Here is a 14,730-nt window from a genome sequence, read left to right as displayed (position 1 = left end):
TTGATTGCGATCAGTACACGTTTCAAGCCTTCTTTGCTTGCAGGGAGCAGGGTTAGGTCAGCCGCATGCCGAAGGCTGCTGGGAAGTCTTCCTCGGCGCCTCAGGATGCTCTCTTCCTCAAATAGCCTGGCTGCTCTGATGATTCGCTCGGCACACAGACCGAATAGATATGATGAACGGGTACAATTCTGGCCCACCTCTGTCCTGATGTTAAATCATGCAGGGTGTGCTGGTCATGTGTGTGTTTTAACTTTTCATTGGGTTTGGGACTCTGAATGACTTGCTTCATGGTCTATGTGAGGCTCCTTATGAGCAAAATGAAGTGTTCTGGAATACCTACTTTTCTCAATGGTATTCATCACATATTATTCATATATATAATATATATATTATGATCCACTCAGTCTGAAAATAAAGGTCAATATCTTTTTGGTAGTCTCTGAATTCCATCAAGACCCCTCTGACATCAGCAATGACAGCTCTAATTTCACATCCTCTTCTGAATCGGGCTTGGATTGTCAGCGGTCCCTCATGTGCTGCAGAGTGGCTTTAACGCCATTTGTGGTAAAATGTGACTTGTGTGGAATATTGATGCCCTGGAACCCACTACCCCTGGGTATGTTCCCACTCAAGCTTGGGTTTCTAAGACTGTACATCTTTGTAGGAGTAGAGAGCATCATATCTATCGGATGGAGGAGCTTGTCACTGACTTTGTGGTTAGCAAGCCAATGCCTACACACACCCCCCCCCAAACACAAATGGACCCTTTCTTTTGAGTGCGCACAAATCGGGATGTCTTCCAGTTGGTTGGCCAGATAGCTGCCTTCCAAGCTTCTTGGCATAGAGGATTGAATGCTTCCAGAAGCTTTCATTGAAGCTTTTAAATTGGCGTGTCATCAATTTCAGAGCTAGTATGCAAATTATCCCTATTAGCTCTTCTAGATAAATGTTGGACTTTTAATCACAAAGTTGGTGGTTCATACCCATGAGCTTCCCTCCTATAGGGTCATTGTGAGTCAGAGTCAACTTGATTGTAGTGGGCTTGTGTTTTTTGGATAAACAAGTCTTCAAGAATTGACAGTATCGTAATGTTAGCACTGAAAACAAATTTGAAAAGTAAATCAAATTATGTTTTGAGTGATCTTTATGGGAATAAGTTATAGATCTCAAATATATTAATTCTTTTGAAGAACAGAATTCATTGGGTTCTTTGTTCAGCATGTTTGTTGAAATTTTGCTTACTTAAAAAATATTTCATTTTAGCAATAAACTAAGAGCTATGCATTGAGCTGAGAGCGGCTAATTTAGTTTTACAGACCTCGCTTACCCTAGAAGGAATGCTCTCTTGCTCATGGATGAAATTCGTCTCCCAGATTAATTTATATTACCCTAGAGACAAGTATTAGAAGGCAATATCTTTTGTGCTTATAGTTACTAAACCACCACCTAAATTAAAAGTAGTATTATTAGTGTGCCAAAAAATGATGCAAGATGGGAAGTGCTTTGTGGCAGTAAACCTTATCTACTATAAAAATGACACTAAGCACTTTTTACTTTCCAATAAAGGAAGGAAGGTTTATTCTTGGTTGAAAATAAGTGAGAAAATATTGCTTCTTTCAAACTATAGGTCGAAATTCAAACACTTAAATAATACATTTTTACAATGTTTGCCATTAAAATATTGGGATGATGTTTTTAAAGAGTGTCTAAAGTGACCAAATTGAAAAGTAACATCAGCATCATACAAACAGACACGAATCAGCATCCCCCTAAGCAGGCGGATGTCTGCCTTGCAGAGCTGGAAATCCTGTCGACTACACATCAGAAGGTGTTGGGTTTCTCAATCAGGATGATTTATGAGAGTTCTTGGAACTAGTTCTCTTGGCAAACGTAGTGCCTTGTCCATCTGTGGCCAGTGAAGTTGGCAGGGGACCTGACTGCTCTCCATTGTGCTCACCAATACCTTTTTGGGATTTGTTGACACTCATCTGCTGACTTTTCTTGTGGAAATGTGACTGTGGAGGAAGAACATTGCCTTTTTGCCTGTTATTTGTATGTTCCATTTTAGGACAAGAATTCATGGGATCTGGACAAAACGTCGATTTAAGTGACAGACATTTGCAGCTATTAGCATCGTCTCACTTCATGCTGGTCCAGTAGCCACGCACCAAATTATTGGACTCCAGTGTCTCTCTTTTCAAAGGATGAATTACTTTTTCCCCTTAGGTGTTTCTCTTAACCAGAGTATTAGGTGTCAATCCTCATTCCCATGAAAGGATATGATTGGTTTGCTTGAATAATTCTACATTTAGCGGCAAATGAGACTTGTTAAGTTGAGCCCTGGGTAGAGTGTAGCTGGTATTTTATCATTAGTTAACTGTCAGCTGGGGAGTCTTTATTGCTTGGTGGGAAGGTACAGTTGGCCAGAACAAGGACCCTGTGGTGCTCAAAGATGTCAAGGTAGCAGTTGAAATTTAAGGTTTTATTATATATTAATACAACATGAACAAATATTTGTAGAACAAATGATTAATGATTAAAAAACAAATTTTCGTTGCTTTTTCATTTGCCATCTTGATTTCCCCCCCGATAAGTTAATGTGTTTATTTTAATCAGCATTGAAGAAATACTGTTCCATATCTGGATTAGAAGTGACTTGATACTCTACAATAACTTAGGCAACTTTCTTTAAGCTGTCTTTGTTGATAGAAGAATTGCGCTTGCATGGGTGATGATGTGTAGTTCCCGATGGCATGTTTCAAGTAGACTTCTCTGGGGCTAGACGTGGGCATCACCACATGCCCTGCTTCCGTGAGGTGTTTTACCATGGAACCATTTTGTTAATTATTCCTGGAAACAAGAATAATTTCCAAAACAATGTTTTCTGGTGACAGAAGTGATAGAGCTAGTTTACTGTCTTAATTTCTTAGGACTAGTGTGATAAGGGTCAACAGTATGTGGCTTTAAGAACAGGAAATAATTTTATATGGAGGTTAAAAGTTCAAGTCAGGACCAGCAGTGATTCCTTTTATGAATCTCCTGGCGATCTTGGGGTTCCTTGTTATTCTTTGGTTTCTGTCTCCTGCCCAGAATGCATTGCTGTCTCTGCTCTGGTCTCTTTAAAATTCTGAAATGATGAGATTTAGGATTTATTTTTCTCCTGGATGATCTCATTACCATAAAAACCCCACCTATTTCCAAACTGGTGTTAAAGGCACAGAGGTTAAGGATTCATCAAGTATCTTTAGGGAGCATAATTCCATTGATCATTGTAATTACATGCAAGGATCTGTAAGTTGATTTATTTAATGGGTAATTCAAAAGGAGGTCATGACCATATGCTGGCTCTGGATTGATCTATGGGTATATGTGTTGTATGTATGTTTGTGGGGTGTGTGTGGGTGTGGTGATTGTACTTGCTAAAAGTTGCTATGACAATTGTTTAATTGCTCAATTTTTAATATCTTTTGGGCATCCTCAACCTTTTCAGAAACATCATGCTCTCTTCTCTATCCATCTTTATTCAAAGAATAAATACATATCTACATTTCAAGCATTACCTTTAAGCTTTTCTGTAGCACGTTGAGTTTCAAAACCACAACACCAATGATTCTGATCATCTGACCTTGATCAATTTGCTTAAAAATAACATACTCTCTCATCCATTTGCAAATGAACAAGTAGTCTTGACCCACTTTCCAGAAGAGCCAATAAAAATGATTAATTGAGCCCAGTGGAGTAATTTTAAAACTGACAATTGTTTGGATACATTAGTAAAAAACACAGAACCAACCCCTACCCCCCAATTTTAAAAAATACTTAAAAATAGCTCGATGGAAAGCACAGTAAGCAACAGGGATTTCCTAATGTGGAACAAAACAGAAGAAAGTCTTTTTGCTGGTTTTCTTGTTCAGTAAAGCCTATTTCATTATAAAAATGTATTTAATCAGTGGTAGAGCCGTTTTCATTTTAGTGAGTGCGTCGTTGTGGGGGAGCTTCGCAGTGTAAGCACGACCTCCTTCAGTAGCGCTCAGCTTAAGACTACCTTTAATGAGAAGGGACTCTGGAGCGGTTCTCTTGATTAAAGCACTTTGAGAAGTAAATAAATATGAGCTAAACGGATTTACCGGCTTGGATGGGGTAGGGATCAAATGAAATTGCAAATCCTGTAAGGATATTTTATCGTTTAAAAAATTTATGGATTATTGAAATTGCGCTTCTCTAATTACAATGGCGTCTCCGATTTCATTTCAATAGCACTTGCTTTGACTGGGTCATTATCAAGGTCCGTATGCTGCCCTAATGCCTGCCACATGCTATCTTTCCAGCAACATGAAGGACAGCTAGAGCTTTGTGATTTTGTTTTCCTTTTTCAAAAGGAGACCATAATAGTCCGCAATCTGCAGAGGTTTTATTTGTAGAAAATTTATACCTCAGTAATTACCTTGTCCCACTCACAACATTTCAGATTTTTTTATTAAGGATTTGTTTTACAGATTCACCCCGATTCTAATTGTCCTCTCGATCTGTAATAGTCCCAGTAAGCTTTGGCAGCATGGCCCGGGAATGGCGTATCTTCCAGTTTTTCTCCTCTTTGGGAGAAACGCATCACCAGAAGAGTAATTTCAGACGATTTTAGTGGTTTCAGGTGCCAACATTTGGAGCAAACACCAAACTCACCGTACGCATTTTTCAAGGACTCCATTTTTGCTTTCAGATAGGTGCAAAGGGAATCCAGCTGGACCAGAGGATGGACACTGGTACAGATAGGAACCATAAACACAGGGAATCCGGGACAGATGATCCCTTCAGGACCAGTGGGGAGAGTGGAGATGCTGGGAGGGTGGAGGAAGGGTAGGGTACAAAGGGGGAACCAATTACAAGGATCTACATATAACCTCCTCCCTGGGGGTCAGACAAAAGAAAAGTGAGTGGACGGAGATGTCAGGCAGTTTAAGATATGACACAATAATAATTTATAAATTATCAAGGGTTCATGAGGGAGGGGGAATGGAAAGGGAGGGGGAAATGAGGAGCTGATGCCTGGGACTTCAGTGGAGAGCAAATGTTTTGAGAATGATGAGGGCATTGAATATACAAATGTGCTTTACATAATGTATGTATGGATGGATTGTGATAAGAGTTGTATGAGCCCCTAATAAAATGATTTAAAAAAGAGAAAGGTGTGAAGGGAGAACGTGATATGTGCTTTTTTTTAATATCCTCAAATCATGTATGATTCTGTCATGTTCTTGAATCATACGTGTGTATGACTCTGTAATGTTGCTTCCATAACGATCTTAAGCCTTATAAGATAGTCACAATGTGGGCCTAGAAATATCTTTTCCTTTGTAAGGCTCTCTAATAATATGCTAAGTTATTAGCAACCAGTAAGTCACTAGAAGGTTGTTCATAACCTGTCTGAATTTAGAAGCAGGTCAAGTTTGCGGAAAAATGTCAACAATTTTTAAGTTGACTTAGACCTGATATATGATAATAAGAGAAAACTTCCCATTGTTAATCTTTGTAAACTAGCCTTGAGACATAAATCAAAGCAACCTCTGGTATCCTTACCTTAGAGAGGCAACATTCTGCTAAGCTTTATCCTTGGAGGGAAGAGAGGACATGCTAATCTGTGATGACACACTCGCCCTGATCGTGGGAGATAAGTTGGGCATTTCACACATAAATCCTGAACTTCTGTCAGCTGTAACTGGGAAGGACTCCTGCTGAGTCTGTACTGGGATCAAGGTGCTTATGATAGTCTTTAAAGGCAAAAGTCTGACATTAGACCTTGGACTCCGGCTATTGGACTGACGCTATCATTTTAACTGTTAATTCTAATGATCCATGAATGTTGTGACGTCTACTGGCAACTTCATAGTTTGGGTTAGGAGCATTAATTTCAGCATGCAAATTACATAGTGTCTTAGGTTTTCAAGAAGTATGTCTTCTCTTCTCTCTTTTCTAACCTACTGAGGAGGATAACTGTGATGATCTTTGAAAAAGGGATAGTAAAATAAGAATAATAAAAGAGGGATGTGTTTGTTAGTCTGAGTTGGCTAGAGAAACAAATCCAGAGACTCTCCTAGGTGTAAGAGAGAGTTTTATATCTAAGAGTAGTCGTATATTAAGAAAACATCCTGGCCCAGTCCAGATCAAGTCCCTAAATTCGATATTAGCCTGCAAGTCTGTTATTAGACCATAAGTCTGAAAGTAGTCCATAAATTCTTCTACAGTCTCATGCAGCACATGCAATGATGCCCAAAGCAGGAAGATCACAGGCGAGTGGGTGGAAAGTCTTGTGGAAGCATTCTCAGGGCTGCCGAGACTCTCCCTGTGGCTCTTCCGGCTCCAGGGCTCTGGCTGCCATCAGCATAGCTCCATGTGGCTTGTCCACAGAATGGGAAACAGAGTGTGTGGCCTTCATCCAGGGAGAAAAAGAGGAAATCTCCCAGAATTCCCCTGAAAAGGCCAAAACCAGGTTGAGAATCATCTTCCTAAAAGTGGGGTGGGCGGGGGAGTATTTCTTAGTAAAGAATTTCTTCCTAGTATTTCGTGTGTAATTTTTAAAACAAATACATTTATTGGGAGCTCTTACATCTCTTACCACAATCCGTACATTCCTCTAGTGTGTCAAGCACATTTGCAAATATGCCGCCATCATCATTTTCTTTTTCTTTATAATGCCATATTTTTCTCTTTTTTTCTTTTTTAAACATTTTATTAGGGGCTCATACAACTCTTACCACAATCCATGCATATACATACATCAATTGTATAAAGCACATCTGCACATTCTTTGCCCTAATCACTCTCAAAGCATTTGCTCTCCACTTAAGCCCTCTGCATCAGGTCCTCTTTTTTTCCCCTCCCTCTCTGCTCCCCTCTCCCTCATGAGCCCTTGATAATCCACAGATTGTTATTTTGTCATATCTTGCCCTATCCAGAGTCTCCCTTCCCCCCCCTTCTCTGCCGTCCATCTCCCAGGGAGGAGGCCACATGTGGATCCTTTTAATCAGTTCCCCCTTTCCAACCCACTCACCCTCCACTCTCCCAGCCTCGCCCCTCACACCCTTGTTCCTGAAGGTATCGTCCACCCTGGATTCCCTGTGCCTCCAGCTCCCATATGCACCAGTGTACAATCTCTGCTCCATCCAGTCCTGCAAGGTAGAATTTGGATCATGGTAGTTGGGAGGAGGAAGCATCCAGGATCTGGGGGAAAGCTGTGGTGTTCTTCATCGGTACTACCTCACACCCTGACTGACCCATCTCCTCTCCTAAACCCTTCTGTGAGGGGATCTCCAGTGGTATCATGCAAAAAAAAAAAAGAATATATATATAAATATATATATGTGTATATATATATATACACCATAGTGAATGAAGGGGTAAGTGCAGATTAGAGACCTGAGGCCCAAGTGCCATCATCAGTTTCAAAGCATTGTCTTCCCACTTGAGCCCCAGATATCAGCTCCCCATTTCTTCTCCCCCTTCTCCTGCCTGCCTTCCCTCACAAACCCTTGACAAGTTACAGATGATTATTTTTCCATATCTTACATCGTCCTCCGTCGCCCCTCACCCACTTTTTCATTATTTGTGCCCCTGGGAGGGGGTTCTAGTTTGATCCTTGCAATCAATTCCCCCTTTCTCTTCCCACCCTCCTTTAGTCCTCCTGGTGTCTCTACTCTCCCTGTTCGCCCTGAGGGCTTTATCTGTCCTGGATTCCCTGTGTTGCAGGCTCTTATCTGTAACAGTGTGCATGCTGGGGTCTAATCTGATTTGTAAGGTAGGATTAAGGTCATGATAGTGGGGTGAAGGAAGTACCAAAGAGCTAGAGGAAAGTTGTGTGTTTCATTGGTGCTGTACTGTCCCCTGACTGACTCATCTCTTCCCTGTGACCCCTCTGTGAGGCGATGCCCAGTTGTCTACAGATGGGCATTGGGTCTCCACTCCATGCCCCTACCCCCACCTCCATTCACCTTGAGTATGGTTTTATTCTGGGTCTTAGATGCCTGATACCTGATCTCATCGACACCTTGTGATCACACAGTCTGGTGTAATTTATCCATTTTTTTTGTTTTTCTTTTTCTTTTCAAATTTGGGAGAAAAACAGCTCAAAGCATAGAAAATGGAGAAACGTATGAAAGTTCTCTTGCGAGAATTAAAACAATTGACACAAAGACATCAGTGAGTCAATGGAAATCACGCCGGTCAAGTCCAATGCAGGATCAGGAAATGGTAACACACCACTCAAAGGTTGAGGTCAACATGTTGGCAGCCAGGACAGGAGCAGGAAAGAGGGGAACCTCATGATCTATTCTGACACCTTGCTTGCAGCTGTTGCCAAGTTGTCCGTGTGTATCCACAGCCTCATCTGCTAGTAACAGTGAGTCATGCTTACAAAGAAAAATTGTTATTAATACATTTTCATCTACAGTATAATTTATGTAACTCCTATGAGTGATGTCCACAAATAACAAGCTTGAGAAGCAAAATAAGTTCTTAAATTGGCCGTTTGGCACAAGATCTTGAGTAATGTTAACTTTGTTAGGAAATCTGAATGTCAGACTATTTGAATATCCGTGACTGGTGTCTGAATATGTGGGTTATAGTTCTTTGTCAATACGACTAATTGTAATGTAGATATTTTAAAATAATCCTTTGGATTTCCATGAAGATTATGTAGAATATTGGAATTTTTTTAAGGATAATGGATAATGGATAGAGGAAATTCTCGAGAATTTCTTGGAATTCAATCTTTTAATTTGAAAATCCCAAAGATTGATATGTCAGCTATTTGAAAACAGGACCAACTGCAAAGAACCCCACAGCCACTGAGTCCCTTCTAACACGTGTGACCCTCTGGGGAAGGGAAGAGCTGCACCGGTGAACTTTGGAGACTGTAACTTTGTAGGGAGGAGCAAACCCCATCATTATCTTTATCAGCCCGACACTCTGAATTCTGATTCCGACCCCGAAAATGTGGGAAAGTTAATTCCTCTTTGTTAGAACCACCCATCGGTGGTATTTCTTTCCTTTTAAAAACCAAAACAACAACAACAATAAAACATTCTATAGTGAACCTAATGAAGGTTTACAGAGAAGATCAGATTTTCATTCAACAACGCACGCACATTTTATTTCACGTTATTGCTTGTAATCCCTGCAGCTGGTTCAACTTTTCTCTGTGTTTCCTATTTCCAGTCATCTTTTCTAACCCTTTGGAGCCTGGTCCTTAGGTAAATGCTGCTCCTTTGAGCTCAGCTGGTTGTTTACTCTATGGCAGAAGTGGGGGATATTCTTCTGCCAAGGGCCATTTGGATATTTAACATCATTCATCAACCTCTTAATTTGTCAACTTAAAAGTAAGCCTGCTATATTTGGTGAAATGCAACCCTAGTTTGAGGAGTCTAACTGATTCTCTTTGGGGAAGCTTGTGATGTCCAGCTGTTACTGATGCTTTTGTGGACCACATGTTGCTCACTAACTGCATGTTCCCCACCCCAGTTCTAAGGTATGTCTACCTGCCTGCTATTACTGCTTCCTCTACTGGAAAACAGAAAATTCGCTAACTTTGAGTTAATTCCCCCTTCTAGCAATCCTATAGGGCAAACCTTATCCAGGTTTCTGAGGCTGTAAATATTTACAGGAGCAGAAAACCTCAGAATTCTCCTTAAAAGTTGTTAGTGGGTTTGAACTGCTGACCTTGTGGTTAGAAGCCAAACATATTACTCACTATATCACCAGGGATTCTGTTCCCTTTGTAGACATTGCTATTAATTGCCTGAAAAGTGAGCCATTTGGATAAGCTCATTTAGAAACCTTGCAGGGGCCAAGGGGCCATAGATTCTACTAATCCCTGTCAGGTAAGCCTGGTCTTATTTCTTTTGAGTTTGGGTTCATGGTTTTTTCCCATTCCATACAGCACCTTCTCATCTAAGGTGATATTTCTCAGAGCAGTTGGTGGTGGTGGCCAGGCACCATATTTCTCTTAAGTCTTGCTATTTAATGTTTTGGTGCCATGTTTGTAGGGAATCCACGACGTATGGAAGAAATACAGACTTGCCGTAGCAAAAAAAAATTGGTCCACCTTCAACCATTTCAGGTGGGAGCATAGGATCAAGAGCTAATGATATTGAAGAAAAAATCTGAGATGCATTGAAAGCTTGGTGAAAAGCAAAGGCCTAGGTATTGATCTAATATTGGGATTATTTTGTGGCAACTTGTCTTGGCCGGGATTCTCAGTATTTGGCCAGTTGAGGCCTAGCAATTACCCATTATGTGACACAATGGGCAATCCCTCCAAATTGGGATGTGCTGTGAACAGTTGATCCGTTTTGAGATTAGTGTGGAATGAAACGTCCTTACTCAAGTCAAAACCCAGACGATTCACAAAGATGACACCGAATGGATAATGAACACATGAAATGCTCTTGTTCACTAGATGCCCTGAACCTCAAGTCCAAACAACCACCAGATACCACCTAGCACCCATAACCATAGCTCAATTTAAAAACAAAACAAAACTGGGAACAACAAATTATAATGAGGGTGTGGTGAGATTGGAACTCTTATTCACTGCTGGTGAGCTTCTAAATATGTACAGCCACTGTAGAAAACGATATGGTGATTCCTGAAACAGAGGGCAATAGAAACACCATGTGACTTAGTAATACCATTACTGGGCACGTACCCCAAACAGATAAGAAAAGATCATGAACAGATGTATGCTCCCCCATGTCATTGCAGCACAGTTGACAATAACAAAATGATGGAAGCAACCTAAATTCCCTTCAGTAGAAGATTGGCTAAAAAATGGTGTATACACACAATGGAATACTATACATCCCTTAAAAAACCAATAATGAAGCCATGAAACCCCTCATGACATGGAGGGAACTGGAAGACATTATGCTGTGTGAAGTTCGTCAATCACAAATGGACAAATGCTATAGGTGCCCGCAGCTGTAGGGACAAGCAGCAGGATGGGCACAAGCTCAGGCACGCAGAGCAACCAGTCTGCTGGCCAGGGTGGCCAGAGAGCCTGGTGGACAGCCTGACAGGTGCCACTGAACCACACACCATCCTCCCTAGGTATGTATCTTGAAGGTCATTTGGCCAGAGTATGCCTCCAGCTAGCTGAGATCAAATTGTTAAGGAAGGGGAAGAAGATGTCTTCTACTGAATGGCTGCCATGCAAAACTATAACAAGGTCCATCTGAGCCCTGGCCCATCAGAGGGATGAGGGCTATTGATGAAAAGTCAAGTCAGGAGAGGGGAAAGGAAGCAAACACATCTTGGGGAGCACAAATACCTGACTGTTGGTAGGAGAAGTGGGAGGGCGGTCATTCAGGTTGGGGAAGAATGACTGAAAATGCTTTGGGGGACCCTACAGAAGAGTGTCGCTGGTGGGATGCACTGAATGGGCCACATTGACCCAGGCTTCTGGGTGCATCCTAGGGACCCAGTCCGGGTGATGTGGAATGCTGGGGCATTGAATCCTGCATCTCCAGCGTGCACGGCATAATCAAGGGGCTGCATTCATGAAATTCAATTTGGAAAATCCACTGAGTGAACTGACTCTATTTCAGACACACTTGTAACCTGAAGACTTAAGACAGAAACTTCATGATATGTGAGGAAGCAGAAGACAGCTGTACCCAGATTGTTGAACTGTGGTAGGCTGACAATCATGGTCTTGCTACATCAAAGCCATTTATGCTGTATCAGGATTTATATTATTCTGGCAAACCTGTGCCTGACATTCTCAGTGAATATTCTTGTAAATTTTCCCTGACAATCAACTCCCATTGTTTATGTGAATAGCATCCAGCCACAAAAGGATTGACTCTGCACAAGAGAATAATTCAGATGCTGCGATATAGAGTTAGCTTACATTGGCCCAATACCCTTTTCTCAGCAGTGCTTTGAAAAATTATTATTATGGGGTTATCAAAGATAATTTTTCTGGAAGAATTTTATGCCCCAGGGGGATGATTGATAAGACTCTTTACCATAAATTAACAAGGAGATCTTGATAGGGAGCCAAAAGCATATTTAAAACAAAACAAAATAAAAAAACATATATCCAGGAATGGGTTTTGGCCTTGCACTAAATCCTACCTCCAATTTAAAAACAATTAGTTCTTACATCAGTGCCCTGCTTGATACTCGCACTGAGGAAGGGAACACAGAAAATATGGGTGCTAGAGAAAAAATTAGGTAAAGTAATTAGATGCTGCCTGGTTACCAGATAAAATAATGCCTGGGATCTTAAAGGCTTGTTTCCAAACAAGCAGCCATTTAAGTGAGATGTCAACTAAGGCCACAGGGAAGAAGCCCAACAACATCAGTCACTGGAGGATTGTAAATCAATCATATAATCTGAAGGTGAAGGAAGGCTTAGTATCAGAGCCTTAGTTGTGAGAATCTGGTCTGTAGAAATCAATGGATGACCCTGGGAGCCCAAGATACATTTGTGGGATCTACACAGGAAATAAGCCTCTGGTGAGTTCCTTCTATCCACAATTCAGTAACGGGAGGAAGGTTACCGATTAGAGTGTATTGGGGAGACAGTTATAGATGTGTTATGAGATTTGGGGTCCCCCATTCTTGAATTTTTGTTATGCGTTTTTCTCGTCTTCAGTATATGAAACCTAGGATTGGTGAATTTATGAGGACAGCAAGTAGAATAAGGGTTTCTGGGCGGGTCCAGTGATGGTGGTGGTGGTTGGGGGAATGAGAGGGATAAAAGGTAGCTGATGTCAAGTTCAAGAAGGAAAAGGATGCTTTGAAACTGCTTGATGTGATTAAATGATGGAATGATATGGTATCTATATTCACTCCCAATAAAATGGTTTTGAAGATAGATAAATACATAAATAAAAAGGAAAAGACATTTCCTCAGAAGATGTGACCTATTTCCTATACAAGGACAGTATGGAAATGCCGGTTAGGCATCTTTAAAGACCTGTACTTTACTTGATCAAAGCCCGCCAGGCATTCTGCTCCCTCCTTGCCATCGATTTTCCATCTCTTATTGTTCCTCTGTCCCTGGATATGTTGGCTCCCCCTCCCTTTCTTTCCCCTCCTCCTCTTCCATGTACCCCCAGAGATGTTGGCCCCTTCATTTTCTCCTCGGGATTGGTTATACTGCCTATTTTCTATGGATAGACATGAGAAAAGAATAAAAGATAAATATTTTTAAAAAGGAAGTCTATAAATAGTTCCAGGTTCATCTGCTCACCCTTATGACAGTTTTCCAATCAGACGTGGTGCAGTGCTGCCCCTGCCCACTGATGCTGAGGTCTATTGTCGTGGTTCCTCAGGGACTTCATTGTTTTGCTCCCCTTGCTGCTCTACTATGCTCCCTTCCCTCAGGTGTGGGGGGTCAGACCGGGCACCCCACCCACACTGTGCCTCCAGTGCTGTCCTCCCTAGCACTGTGGGTCAGTGAGGGGGCATCATGTCTCACGGTGGGGCCAGCCCTGTGGTCCTCTCTGTGCATCAGCTGCTCCAAGCAGCAATGTCGTCCTCCAGGCTTGATGGGTATCATGCAATCCTCTCTCTCTCTCTCTTTCTCTCTTTCTCTCTCTCCTCCTGCCCCCTCTTAGTTTACTCCCATGCCACTTTCCTGGGCTGTAGCTTGTCTTCTGTAGTGCCGTCTTATGGGGAGGAGACAATGTAGTGGGAACTGGGGCCGCCCGCAGACCTTTCTGTTTGCTTGCTGCCTCAGGCGGGCATGTTGTCCTGGAGGTTTGGCGCCCCAGGTTGAGGTCTGGTCGCTTTCTCACATGTCTCATGTGGAGACATGAACACTACCTTCCCCATATGTGTGTTAGTACCCTGCTCCCCTACTATCTATGTCCTCCTCCCCTGCCCTTTCCCCTCTTTTTTAGTTGGCTGCCATATGCATCCCTGGGTTGGGTCCAACCCCTGCCCAGTGCCCGGACCCCACCTGGGAAATGTATGCATTTGGTGGCTTTCCCCCTCTGCCCCTTGTTGCTTTTTAAGCTTGTCTCAGTGGACTCATGTTGTACTTGTCCTTTTGTGCTTGATTTACTTCACATAGCATCATTTTCTCCAACTCTTCCCATGCGATGATATGCTTCATGTGTTCATCACTGCTTTTCAGAGAAGCAACAAGCTCACATGGAAGAAGCACACCAGCTTTGGGATCATGTCGTGTGGATGGGATCAGGTATTAGGCATCAGAAGATGCAAAACAAAGGAATATCTTGATGCAAATGATGGGGGTTGGAGAGGAGACCCAAAGCCCAAATGTTTAATGGTAAGCATTCCTTCACAGAAGGATCACAAGAAAGGAATGAGTTAGTCAGGGTTGGCATAGCACCAACAGAACACACAACATTCTTCTGGTTCTTTAATGCTTCCTCCCCCACTATCATGACCCCAGGTCTAATTTATAAATCTGCTAGACTGGAGCATGTGCACTGGTACATGTACAAAGAGGAGTACTCAACACATGAAGTCCACATCAGATAAACTCCTCAGGAATAGTAATGGGAGTCGTGATACCATGAGGTTAGGTAAGTGCTGGGGGAGAAGAGGGAGAAATGGGAAACTGACTACAATGATCGATGTATAACCTCTACCCCCTACTCCCAGGGGAATGAACAACAGAAGCATGGGTGAAGGGAGACAGTGGATGGTGTAAGATAGATCTGAAAATAATAATAATTTATGATTTATTAGGGGTCCAGGAGG

At 42.0% G+C, this 14,730-nt stretch overlaps 1 protein-coding gene across 1 annotated transcript in view; it reads left to right on the top strand.

Annotated features, from left to right (window-relative positions):
- The first annotated feature begins 14,456 nt into the window (after positions 1–14,456).
- ZPLD1 (zona pellucida like domain containing 1) overlaps positions 14,457–14,730 on the top strand; it is a 125,690-nt gene continuing 125,416 nt past the window's right edge. The window contains exon 1 of the mRNA XM_075543475.1: positions 14,457–14,552. The gene's annotated coding sequence lies outside the window, so the exon portion shown is untranslated. The remainder of the gene's footprint in view (positions 14,553–14,730) is intronic.

The sequence above is a fragment of the Tenrec ecaudatus genome, chromosome 2 (genome assembly GCF_050624435.1).
Source record: "Tenrec ecaudatus isolate mTenEca1 chromosome 2, mTenEca1.hap1, whole genome shotgun sequence".
Classification (NCBI taxonomy): Eukaryota; Metazoa; Chordata; class Mammalia; order Afrosoricida; family Tenrecidae; genus Tenrec; species Tenrec ecaudatus.
Note: the sequence above shows the minus strand (reverse complement) of the source record. Positions and strands in the feature narration are given on the sequence as shown.